At 29.4% G+C, this 14,371-nt stretch overlaps 1 long non-coding RNA gene across 1 annotated transcript; it reads right to left on the bottom strand.

Moving 5' to 3' along the window:
* Positions 1–12,366: 12,366 nt before the first annotated feature.
* On the bottom strand, positions 12,367–12,922 carry LOC132924319 (uncharacterized). Its single transcript, XR_009661309.1, has 3 exons — positions 12,819–12,922; positions 12,588–12,669; positions 12,367–12,457 (listed from the first exon to the last, which is right to left on the bottom strand). It is a non-coding gene; the product is annotated as an uncharacterized LOC132924319 (long non-coding RNA).
* Between the last annotated feature and the right edge of the window lie 1,449 nt (positions 12,923–14,371).

Genomic DNA, 14,371 nt, shown 5'->3' with positions numbered 1-14,371 from the left:
AGCTGCTGCCATGAGAGATGTGTATAAGGATTTACAGACAATAGTAAAAGAGCACAATCCACAAACCCAAACAAACAATTAAGAAGGCTCAAAAGAGTAGAAACAACACGCTGGTCATCACACTCTGCTGCACTTTATAAACAGTATTTTGCAACATTTAATACGATTTTGGACACATTAGATACTTCAACAGATCGCATGAGTAGTATTAAAGCAAAATGTTTATTTGATTATCTACTATCAGAAAGTTTTTTTTAAACAGCATTGACCTTCAGACAAATTTTTGAAATAACAGGTTCATTAAATTTATATTTATATTTTATATTTATTGCTAGAGGACGAATACGAGCGATCCTTCCACGTTATCCACCAGAAATTTGGAATTAGCACCAAGCAGCTCTGACTGGTTCACATAAAACAAACAATGTAAGCGAGAGGTAGCAAAATCGCTTCCAGCTTGTTATTGGAAAACATCATCCCGTAAGTAGAGTCAAGAGTTACTTAGACTCGTAAGTGGTCCCTATCTCCTCCAACCATCGCGATCGTATTGGCACCGAAACCGTAACTTGCAACTTGCAACGCTGAACTACCGCAATATTTTTTTTGTTTATGGCTGTGGTAGCTGTGGTCGTTACGAAAACAAACGCTCTCATTTCTCGAAAAAGTGGATATATTTCCATCTTGCGCATTAGTTCATCACGCTTTTGTGTTATTACTAATAACACAAAAACTTAATTGTTGTAGTTGATCTTATGCATGAAGATAAATGTTCTAAGTAGTATTTAATGACTTGCAAGGAACTTTCAAAGTGCAATTATCAAATAGTAGGGAAATTATTTCACGATGCTTTAAATATACTTTGGCCCAACGACATTAAATATAATAAAGTTTTTTATTTTTAACTGACGCTGCACCATACATGGTGAAAACGGCTAATACACCAGTGGCGTCATTTGGGGGGGGGGACAAGGTGGGCATTTGCCCCTGTCTAATTTTAAAAGCGCTCGATGGGCTTCGAAAAGCCAATAACACCAAAACGTAAAGGACGTCCGTTATCAACCCCATCAAACGAATCAGTAAATGAACCATCTCAAACGTACAAAATACCAAAAGTAGACTCTCAAAGACCCACAGAAGCAGTTAGAACAGATACTATTGACCATCTACCAGAATTCGATGATAGGAAATATGCCACAAAAAAATGTAAAAACAAAAAGTGTGAAGGACGAAGAACCCACGTGTATTGTTTAAAGTGCAATGTCCATCTTTGTCTCGACAAAAAAAGTAATTGTTTTAAAGATTTTCATGTTAACAAATAAGATATGTTGTTACTTATTATTCTATACCTAAATATTATAATATATTTGAAAAAGGTTATTATTATTATTATTATTATTATACAAAAGAGACTGTAATTTTGTGATTTGGTAAACTATTTTTATTGTTATATTTGATAAAGGATATTATTATTATTTTACAAAAAAGATTGTAATTTTATGATTTGTTATACAATTTTTATTGTTAAAAAGCACAGGAGAATACTGTATTAATTTTATATTTTTCAGAGGTTTTAAAAATAAATTTGATTTGATTTGTTTTACTAAATTTGTTTGTTAACATCGAAAAAGATTAATTTAGATTAATAATTAGTTGACACAATGAAAAATTTATTTATAAATGAATATTGACTCCACGAAGACCCAAGGTACACTATAGTGTACCCACTTAAAACTTCGCAAAAAAAAATGATAAAATTACGAAACTCGGCAAAATTAATTTTAAGACTATAAATATAAATATGATGAAAAAAAAATTTTTTTTTTAATTTTCAAAAAGCTGGGTCTGAAAGGGTTAATCATTAGTTTTAGACTTCAGTAATCAGTTAGCTCGCGACAATCGTAACGCCGTACGGTAAACTATTTAACTATTCTGTAATTCTGTATTATACTATTATATACTATTCTGTATTGTTTTGTTATTGTGTTAATTCAAAAATTTAATTTTTTCGTGACGCGTGTATACATTATTTTTTTTAATATGGACAAAATACGTCTTAAAAAAAAAGAAATGGGTGGTGCGGCAAAAAGCCGTCGTGCTAAGAAAGTTAAATTACTGCAAAACGCTCAGGGATCGAAAACAATTTATGATATGTTCAATAAACAGACGAAATTTGAAACGGTAATTAATTAGAAAGCAATAAAAAATAATAATAATTTAAAATAATATTATTTTGTAAATTTATCGTAGGCTGTTTTTTAGATTGAATGAAATCATTCTTAGTTGTAACATTTTCTTATCCTCAAGTATTGATTATTTTAATTTAAACAGTCCCCATTTAGCTACCTTTATTAATCATTATAGACTTTTTAAATTAATTATGAAAATCTTCAAAGTGAATTTCCATCTGCAAAAAAATTAATAAATCATGCAAATAAAAACCGATATGATGGAATTCATGACCTTTATTCTATTTCCAAAATTTTAAATCAACTTCCAGATGCTTTTCAAGAAACTCTTAAAATTATAAATATTCTTATGACTTTGCCTGTTACTACTGCTGCTAATGAGCGCTTTTTTTCTTCTCTGAAGTTAGTTAAATCCCATCTACGGCGTACAATGGGAAATTAACGGCTGAGTGATTTACTGGTCATTACAGTGGAAAGTGATGTATCAGGTAAAATTGATTTAGATGATGCAGTTGATGTATTTTCAATAATGAAAAAAAGAAGATATCTTCTAATAAACTAATCATATTTTTGTTAATCAATCAAAAGTTTATAGTTTACATAGTTTTATTTGTACTTATTATTTGCAAATCGTGTTGTTTACCTAGGTAATAAAAAGGTTTGTAACAATAAGAATAAAAAATTAAAACATAAGCGAGTTGGAAATGGTAATTTGATAAAAATATAAATATAGATATTTCGTTGCGAGCAAAGCAAGCAGTTTTTTTTACCCATTTATAGGCCGGTCAAAACTTTTGCCCCCTTCTACCGAAAACTGAAATGACGCCACTGTAATACACTAACTGTATTATTTCCAAATATGATACATGTGACATGTGTAGCCTATGGTTTATACAGAGTATATGAAAAAAGTATTTTTAAAAGCTCCGAGTCGTGTGTTGAAATTCCGAGAATTATTTCCAGAATTACCTTTACCTCCACAGCCAATACCCGATGGGGAACTTGGCTAGAAGCCACATCATATTATGCTGATAATTTCAATTCCGTAAAATCGGTGCTTTTGTCTTTTGACAAAAATACTGCAAAATCCATAAAGAATGCTATAGCTTTATTTGAAAATAGAACTATACAAAATGATTTAGCTTATATAAAAAGTAACTTTGGCTTTATCACTCAATCTATTATGAAATTAGAAAATGCATCACTTTTACTCGATGAGAATTTGGAAATCGTTAAAAACACCAAATCTAAACTTGGCCAAAACAAAGGACCGATCGCTGAAAAAATCAACAAAAAATATAAAAATGTGTTAGAAAAAAATACCGGACTGAAATCTATGTCTATGATACGTAATATTTTAAATGGCAACAATGTAGATGAAAATTTTCCAAATCTAACTCCTGGGGAAGTTACAAAATTTAGATATGCAAAAATTACGTCATGTGATGTTGAATGGAGTTTTAGCAAATATAAAAAAATACTAAGGTCAAACAGAAGATCGTTCATTTTTGAAAATTTAAAACATCATGTAATTCATTCGAGTAGCTTTATCAATTTTATATCATTTAATATTTTAGAATTTTTTTAGTGTTTTTATATTTAAGTGTTTAACATAATTATTTTTATTAATTGGTATTTAAAAAAAATTTATAGAAAATGTGTTTTTTAAATAATATTTATTTGGTTTATTTAAGCATATTTTTAATAAACCAAATGCATATTTAATCATTTTTTATTGCATATAAATTCTAGCCCTAGTTATTACTAATCACTCTTTGGTTTTTCCGGTTTTGGACGTTTTGGTCATTGCCAAGATAAATAAGGTTCATCAGTCGTTTCTCGTTAGAACTTATTAGCTTAGCCCACCTAGCATCTATATTCTGTAGCTTAACGTTTAACTGCTTGGAGGTATACTCAATTTTAGTATGACGTTGAGTTTTTGATTGAACTTCCCATAATCGCAGCTGTATAATCAACCGATAACGCGTGAATGTGTGATTTTTGAATTTTTCTGTCCACTGACATTGTAGTATAATATCATGAGTTCTTTTATTGGTTATAGTTCGTTTACACCAAGACGAATATAAACCTTACCAGTAAACTCATCTTCTATTTGTCTAACCCTTCGACAAGAATCGAATCTTTGTCTCCCACACTTTCTTCCTTTCTGACCTATAATTGTTTTCTTCCTTTTATGGCTTTTGCGTAGTAAAACTTAAGTTGTATTCTACTACTGGAATTGAGTGAAGGCAAAGTATTAAATTAATTTTATTCATACTGTTTAAAAGTGTGAACATAAATGTTACAATGTGTCAGTGTGTGACAGTACCTACTCAGTGGCGTAAATTGGCCTCAATTTCTGATAGCACAGAGAAGTATCTTAATTTCTAACCCATCAATAGTTCAATAAATTTCCTTTGTAAACCCTCGCTTTATAAATAATTTATTTTCTTTTACCAATTTTTTTTTTTATATATAATTAATAAATAAATATTAAATCATTTTAATTTTTATTATTAAAACATGAAAAAAACTAACAATTTTTAATTTACGCTGAGTTTACTTCTGACTCCTCTTTCAAAACATATTACATTAAACTAATCATTTGCTCAGTCAAAATTAATGTTTTAACTTTTTTCAAGTAGCTAAACTATTGAATCAGTTTGCCCAATCATTGTTTTAAGATAAGGAAAATTATCATTCATATTTTTCCATGTTAGTTTTTATGGTTTAGAACATTTTTAATGGCTCATCATTAATATTTTTGAACATTATTTTTAAATATATATTCTATTTTGGCTTCTAATTTGACAGATACTGAAAATATTACTATATTTTCAATTAAAATTTCCTTACTGTCTTCAAGTCACAATAGTCACATTTGTCATAAAAAATTGTTTATTTAGTTGTATCTACAGTTGTACCTAATATAAAAAAGTCACTTGTACGACAATTACAATACTGTATCCAGTAAATACTTGTCTTAGTTGTTCAATAAACAAATATAGAATTTTTGAAAATAGAAATTATACATATTTTTATGATTTTCTCGTGGTGCAAGTGCTATAGTTACACCACTTAATTTATATTATTATTGTTACATTTCTTTTTAGTTAAATTAAGTCTCGGCGTCTAAAGCCATTGGCAACAAGGAATTTTACATATACAGTAGATTAGATATTACATAGATTACAGATTATAAAATATTAATTAGGTTGGTCTTAACTATAAAGGTGATCACGTGTGTTATATTGTCTTATAATAGGCCAATTGACTCTAATATCAAAACTAAAAGCATACTATTGAAACTGGTGAACGAAAATTTACTATGTTGTACGAGTGTAAGACGGAGACAACACATGCAGGTGCGACATCCTCTTAAATCTTAACTAATAATTCCGGTTCTTTTAACAAGTATTTAAAAACTATTCCTAATAATTAAAATTCATATTATAAAAAGTGATTTTTTAAGCAATGCTCCATTTGTATGTTTAAATAATACATACATTCAAATTCTGATTTTTGGAATTTTTAAATGTAATTAAAGATGGTGTTTTCGAGTACTTAAACCAAAGTTGGTATCGTCTCCTTAAATGTTGTGAAAAATTAAATTACTCGAAAATATCGTTTTTAATTGCATTTAAAAATTCCAAAAATCAGAATTTAAATATATGCATAATTTTAGCATCAAGATGGGGTGAGCACTGAGCATGCTTAAAAAAATCACCTTTTATATATATTTATAATTTGATTTTGATTTGATTTAATTTATTATTATTACAATTTAGTTACATTATTTGTTTAAAATCATCGATCGTTCTTAATGATATAATGAATAATATACATGATAATTCTATCGTTGAAAAACATTTTGGCTATGTACATGCTTAATATTTATCATATTTTATAGTTGATGCTGAACGTTGTAAGTCTACATTCAAAATAAGAAATGCTGAGCTATTATTGTTAGAAATAAAAATAAAATGAATCTACATTTGGATGAAAAAAATTTAAGTTCAGGAAATTCAGTTTGTAACATTTTAGAATCTGATTTTTATGGACAATAACTCAGCTGCATGGTAAGTGTTATAAGGACATTGGTTTTTATAGTATCATATTCGATGAAACTCTTGATGTAAACGTTCACAAATCAGTTTGGTTTTAAAATATATTTATAATGATTCAGTTAGAGAAGATTTTTTCATGTTTATCGATGCTTTTGATGAAGCTTCGGCTTTATTAGAGGAACCTGAAAATAACGAAGAAAGTGGAGAAAATGGCGAAGAAAAAAAAAGAAATTTCAATAACTGGAGAAGTACTTGGTAAAATTATTATCAAACAAATAAATAGTATTGGTCTTGATTTGGAGAAATGTGTGGGTATAGGAACTGATGGATGTAGCGGAATGGTATCAGAACTTTGCGGAGCTGCAAGTGAAATCATTAAAGTAGCACCAAATGCTCGCAGATGCCCTTGTATAATCACTCGCTAAATAATTCTCTAACACAATTCTCGCGCGTCAAAAGTATTAGAAATCTTATTGGAATAATTAAAGAAACTTAATAAACTGTATCGTTTTTTCCAGCATCAGCTTAAAGAATAGTTGTTTTAAAAAAATATGTTGGGCATCAATTGTTTGGCTTATGCGAAACGAGATGGGTCGAGAGACATGAAGGAGTTATAAGCTTTATGCAAGATATGCATAAAGATATTATTTGCAGAAATTATTGATGCATTGTTAGAAATTACATCATGGAGAGACTTGAATACTTCTGGAAAAACTAAATCCTTAGTAACAGTATTATGTGACAGTGAAATTATTGTTTCACTTTGCAGTCTTTCTCATATGCCTAGCTACACTCTTCCACTAAGTAAATGTTTTCAAAAAAAGTCTATTTATTTACACGAAGCAGCCAATATAATGAAAGATACACTAAATATTCTGTCAGAATGTTGAGAAAATGTTTCTACTCAGTTTACAGAAATTTATAAATCGTCTGAGAGCATGGCTAAAACTCAAAAAATTGATTTAAAAATTACTAAGAAGTGTTCAAAACAAACAAATCGTGCAAATTATTCAACCAACAATACAGAAGAATATAATAAATTGGCCATATTTATTCCATTATTAGATAATGTCATTAATGATTTAAAAGCACGTTTTTCACAAAAAACACTTGAATGCTTCAATCTTTCATATATACTTCCTGACAAGCTTATAAATGAAAATATAACTTCATATTAATTTAATAAATCAGACATTATCATCATTAGCATTATCAAGCATTAGCAGATGATTTTCAAGCACTACTTTCAAATGATAAAGACTCGGCAGATACTTCCTTTGTTACGTTGAGAGTTTAGATAATGGAAAAAAATGGAACCGTGAAAAACTTGAAAACATTTCGATAATTTCCATGGGTGTTATGGAAATACTTGCAAAAATGTGATAAAGAGTGTGATGTAATAATGGAAATATTCCTAATTTGAAATGTATTCAATTTTTTTTCTTAAAAGTTATGAAAATAAATTATTGTTTTGATAATATTCAATAATGGTTAAGTTTATTAAGTTATTATATTTTTGATAATTTAGTTTGATTTTTTTTTTAAATGTTTAAGTTCCTTATCTAGTAATTTAAATATATAATAACTTATTATTAATAAGAATACAATAATTATACTATATAATATTCTGTTAATAATTGTAAAATAAAATATTGTCTGGTAATAATTAAGTGTAATGTACATTATTCCATGTGATCCAGGCTTAATGAGAGGTCAAGGATCCAGTTAATATAGAAAAAAAAATTGGAGATAAAAGTTGAGAATTAAAGTGGTAATTTAATACTACCATACAAGAAATATAGTGCTGCTGTCAAAAAAAAAAATTGAAATTTGCTGTATAAGTATTATCATTTCAAACATATTTTTATTGGTAGTTCAAGATTTACATATTATACGATTGTATTTATTTCCTTATTATTCTTGTAAGTGAAAGAATATGAAAACCATTATTATTGCTGGTTGTAAAAAAATAATTAGTACAAAAAAAAAATGTATTTCAATACTTTTTATTTTCAATTATAAATAACAAGGTGAAGGTTAAAGAAATTATTTTGGAACTATTAATTTCTAATGAACTAGAAGATAAATTATTGGATATTTTTGAAACCAAAGCAATTCCTGATCAAAAAAGAAAGATACACATTCTTAGCTATGTTTAAAAAAAACACTAAAACATATAAATTACAATATGTGTTGACAATCATTGACTAGTCAGTTTGTATGCCATTAAATTATTGATATTTAGACAAAGTTCTGCTTAAAATTTTTGACCAACATAGCAAACTTCCATAAAAAAAGAAGAAAAATGTAGGAATATTCTAATTAATTTAATGTTTAACATTGTTTTCTTTTGTATTAACAATATTTAAAACAACATTTTAAATCTTTCAATGGAAAATATAATATTGTTTATTGTTTAAATTTAGTTTTCAACGAAAATAGACAACAATAGCCTACAAGCTGTAGGTAGCTAAGATATATACAGTAGCATAAATATTGTGAGTATTGGAATCGTGATCCCCTATAGCCCTATGTTTATTATTTTGTATACAACTACCTAGTGCATACATTTTTAGTTAGCATTTAGCACTGAAACTTTTATTATGCCAAATAAAATAACAAATACTAATGAATCGTTCAAACAACCTACACTCAGCACTCACACACTTCAAAAATGTTAATTATTAAACTTTTTAAAAACAGTTAATATTAAATCCTCTTAATCTAAAGGAGTGTTATACAAACTTATAGATATTAACAAATAAAAATCAATTAATTTGTGTCATTATTTCATAGGTATAGCAAACAAAACAATAAATAATTTTTTTCAGTAATTAAAAATACAATATACCTATTGTGTTCAATGTTCATAATATTAGGAGAAAGATAAACATAACTAGGTCAAAAAGTGTGTGCTTTATGGACTATTAGATAATTTTGTAATACATTGATTACAAAACAATAAAATTAATTAATAAATTAAAATTTTCAACTCTATAGGAGCAGTCTGCCAATCTTAATATATCTCAGTCGGTGATTCGTATTTATAATTTTATTTATGTTGTATACGTTTTTGTAATTCCAAGTACCAACTATAGCCAGTACAGGACCACTGTGATTTATAAATCTTTTAAATCAGTTCTTATTTATTATTTGTGCAGTTGTGAACTTGATAGTACAAAATAATATGAAATAATTGCCTCGAGAAAGTTTGACGCAAAGTTGGAATTGGAAAAATATAAAACGTATTTACGGCATGTGTGGTTGGCAGCCCGCGATGAATCGATACTTTTCCAAACGACTGTTGATTTTTGTCGATTATCAGTTATGATGATGGAAATTATCTATTATGACACTATTATATTAAATATTTTAATATCGATATAATCACAGAACAATATTAATACAATCAAATTCGAGCATTGCGTTTATAAATCGTTTGCAATTATTTTGATATTTTCTGGTTCAACTCCAAATGAGCAAGGCTTATAGATAATAGAGGTTGCTTCATAGTCATGTTAACATTAAAAAAAATGCAATCTTTTTAATGATAAATTATAATGAAATCTGGAATCACAGTGGTCGTCTTGCGTTGTCATGCCGATCGGCTCCCTCACACAATTGCGTGTACACTTTGTCCAGTTGCCCCCTCCCCCACCAAAAAAATTTGCAACTGGTTTAGATGTAATGATCTCAGTAGTAATAAAGAGAGATGGCCTCGTGGTGGCAAAGACGTTTATGTAATAATCCAAGAGGTAAAATTAAATAAAGTTTATTGAAGTAAAAAATCGGTAACATCACAACAACAAAACTTCGTCGTACACTGTGTAAAAAACAGTCAAGTAAAAAAAAAAAGATCTTTTAGCACTATAAAGATGTGATATAAATAAATTCTCAGTAAATTGAATTAAAGTACACTTATTTTGTTTCAAAAATTTATAAAAACAAGAAAAAATAAGTAATATGATAACAATTTAATTTTAAATGTGCATATTGGACAACAACAAAATTCGAAGTGAATAATACGATTGAAACGATATTATTATCTTATCATAATCATAATATTAACCATAGACATAATATAATATAATATATAATATTATAAGTCTATGATATTAACATCCAAATATCATAACTATGATGAGATAATATGGTTTGTGGCGACACCGATTGTCATCACTTTACTGGTCTACCCGTCCGACCGACCTTATCACTTTTGATACGTGAATTAACCTTTATATTCGTTCACAATTATTTTGAATTATATTCGTTTTTATATTTTTATCTGTATGCGACTATTGTGAATTTTATATATGTATCTATCGACGCGACGCAATAATCGTGTTCCCCACTCCGCGACGTACTCGCTAAATCGACCCGGGAAAGGCTACGACGCCGATCGCATTGAAAAGCTCGCTCTCTTTGCTCACGACGTTCGACCGAGCCACGACCGCAACAAGTCCGACGGAACTTTTAAACCGCACACCCAAACTCTGACGTTCCGCGCCATTTTACACGTGGGCAGGTGCCCACGACCACGCGCATCGACGAGCATTCAAGATGTAATGACCACCGACACGACATTTTCGACAAACGCTACGACGCGCACGGTCCCGTTACATCTCGAGATTCCGCGACGAACGAGCACTTTTAGTCGAACCAGGCTTCGAATCGCTCTCGTCCCATCGACGAACACGTCCACGACGTTCCCGAACTCGCGAGCATCGAGCACCCAAAGGCTAATAATTGTACGCCTAGTCACCCGCTCATTTTACTTGGTTAACGACTTATATTCATCGACAATAAACGACGTTCGACACACACGCGTCCGGCACAAAATGTGTGTTTAATTTATTCTACCTCCGTGCCTGTCTAGCCTCCAAAGCCTTTCACACACGAAATCAAATCAACAACGATATTTAGGCGGCAAGTGTATTGGTCCGGTTGGTAAAACTTACACCGTAACCACGGTACGCCAAACGCTTGTCTGCCAAAGGTTTAATGATTAAATTTTAATATTATATTTTTCATCAAATCAATAAATGTCAATTGAATAGCTGGCACTTTTGTTAGGCTCTAGTTTATACTATGTATAGTCAACAATCAACTAGTTATCTGCCATTGATATCTACAAATAAAATGCAATTAATATAAAAACAAATATTAAATATTTTGAATTTCATATATTTTTATCACTACAAATAAATAATAATGGATATAAGTTCCAAAATTAGAATTAATTTAATTTTCTTATTAATTTGTTTATTTAATTTTATGGGTAAACACCCTTTTGGTAAATATAATGAATATAATGGATAGATAAGTGATAATTAATAATTTTAAATATAAATAAGGATAAAAAAAAGGGTAAGAGGGTTTAGAAAGTACATTGTAGATTTTTACATAATTTACTCATATCACTCAAATAAGATTTAAACCAATTTAATAAATTGCTATGTAGACCTATAGATTCTAGTTTTTGAACGAGTTATTTTGACGGTTAACACGGTCGTATGCCTTACTTAAATCGGTGTAAATAACGTCATATTTTTTATTTTCAATATATACATTATTAATGGAATTGGTGAATTGAAAAGGTTGGTAACTGTTACCTATACTGTATGTTTTGAAAAATTTTAAAAACTTTCCAAAGTTCTCATTTGTTCTTATGGCATATTTATATATTTATAATAGCCAGTTACATTGCTTAAACATTACTTATAACTTATAATCACATAGATAAATTGTTAATGAGTAATGAAAATTAATGCAAAAGGACCTAGATTCAATATTTAAGTAAAATAATTAATACAAACTAATTATTTTGTAGTTAAAATTTATAAAATGTTTAATTTTTATTGATTTAGTTTAAAAATAATTAAAAATATATACACAAACATTTTTTCACTAAAATATACAAATAATTAATATATACATAATTATTTTAATAATACTTAATATAAATTGATAAATGGTTAAAATGCATCACTATTTTTTATCTTTTTTCGTTTTATTTTGTGGTGTGGTAATTTTTTTTGTTGAAATTTCATCCTTTTTAGATTTTGCAGCAAGACGTTTCTGCTTTTCCCATTCTGTAATACATTTATTCATCCGCCTCTGCATTAATTTATTTTCAGCCCATGGAAGCTTTGGGTCTTGATCATTCGCTGAGGTCGATGGTTGATTTTTATCAGCCATTGATACCTACAAATAATATGTAATCAATACAAAATAAATATTAAATTTCAAATTCCTACTACAAAAAAATTCTAAAAAAAATTTGTTTAAATTCGCTATTTTGAAATACAGAAACCTGTACTAGAAATTAACTTACTAAGAATACTAGGAATCGATCTGACAACGCGTTTCCTGGTTCACTGTGGTATTATACAGACTTAATCAATGCATGAATCCATCTAAAATAAAATATTACCATCATTAATAACTATATAAAACAAAAACATGTAAAACCAAAATTATATGTTTAACACAAAATTAACTATTTACGTTTTTTATGCCAATTTTTAATTAGATATTCTAAACCTATTATAATGAACCTACCTACCTGCCTATCTAAAGTATATTACGTAATATTATATACACTAATTGTGTAGGTGTCAAGCTGTAATAAACAAAACTCACGTCGCGTTTCAATATAACGTATATTTTATATCTTACAATATTATATTATAACAATTAATCACAGGAATACGTCCGGCGACCGTGGATCTTAGAAGACTAACTTGACTGGTCAAGACGGTCAAGTCGTGGGTCGCGCTCTCGCGAACTTAGATAAGCAGTCACGGTCGTTGCGATAACGACCGCGACAATTTAATAACACAATGATATTTATTATTTATCATTAACAATATGAATTAATCATTCAGTGTTGCACTGTTGCAGTCGTTGTAGATCAACTAAAATGTCAATTGAATAACGACCAACGAGTACAGGCCGCCGGTCTGTAATTCGATATACAGTTTGATATTATATTATAATTGACTATTCATCAGTTATGTTTTTTTTTTTATTAAGAAAGACAATTTACAATCTGTACACAATAATTACAATAAGAAAATTAGATTAAAAAAAAAAAAGAATAAAGTAACGTGAATATCGTGATTGAGGAAAAAACCCAATGGTAACACCTCCTTTACTAATTTAATAGGTCTCTACACCATTTACGCTTTAGTCTTCGTGGTGGGTTTTTTTGGAGGGTGAAGGTGGACATGTGTGATATTAAAGTATTGCTATGCGTGCTTAGATTTTGGTGGAAACGTTTGTACATTGTTTTGGCAAGTTCAGTAGTAGTTGTTATTTTTAAGTCATTGTGTAAGGTAAAATTAGAAACATACCAGGGGGCTTTGGTTATTGACCTTAGCGCAATTGATTGGAAAGCCTGAATTGGCCTGATGTTCGAGGGCTCCCCAGATTGCTATTTCATAAAACTAGACCGGTCTTATGATTGACTTATATATAATAAGTTTGTTTTGGAGTTGAGGAGTGGTCGGAGGAGATGAAGTCTATTGTTCGCTGATTTTCTTTTTTCTTTTAGGTGGGGGCCCCAGGTAAGTCTTTTATCAAGTGTTATGCCTAAGTACTTTATTTCGGTTTGGACAGGGATGGGGACGTTGTTCATGATTAATTGAGGGCACTCACGGGGGGTTGTTTTAATGTGAAAGTAACTTGCACCGATTTATCTGTATTTATTTGAATTTTCCATTTTTTGGCCCAATCGTCGATTTTATTAGCATGATCCTGAAGTGCAGCTGAAGCTAGGTTCAGGAAACTGGAGGAAAGAATAGCTGTCATCGGCGTATGTTGCGAGAAGGGTGTTACTAGATTGAGGGATATCTGCTGTGAATACATTATATAGATCAGGAGATAGATCACTACCCTGCGGGACTCCAGCATATATTGAGTGAGTAAATGAGATATCGTTACCCTGACGTACGACAAACGAACAATTTTGTAGATACGATTTCATAGTAAGATAGTAGGGAGCTGGCATGAAAAGTTTTAATTTGTATAGTAAGCCTTCGTTCCAGACTCCATCGAAAGCTTGGGCAATATCTAAAAAAATTCCAGAACAGTATTCTTTGTTTTCGAGAGCAGTTG

The sequence above is a fragment of the Rhopalosiphum padi genome, chromosome 3 (assembly GCF_020882245.1).
Source record: "Rhopalosiphum padi isolate XX-2018 chromosome 3, ASM2088224v1, whole genome shotgun sequence".
In the NCBI taxonomy this organism is placed as follows: Eukaryota; Metazoa; Arthropoda; class Insecta; order Hemiptera; family Aphididae; genus Rhopalosiphum; species Rhopalosiphum padi.
The sequence above is the reverse complement of the archived record's forward strand: the minus strand, read 5'-3'. Positions and strand labels throughout refer to the sequence as shown.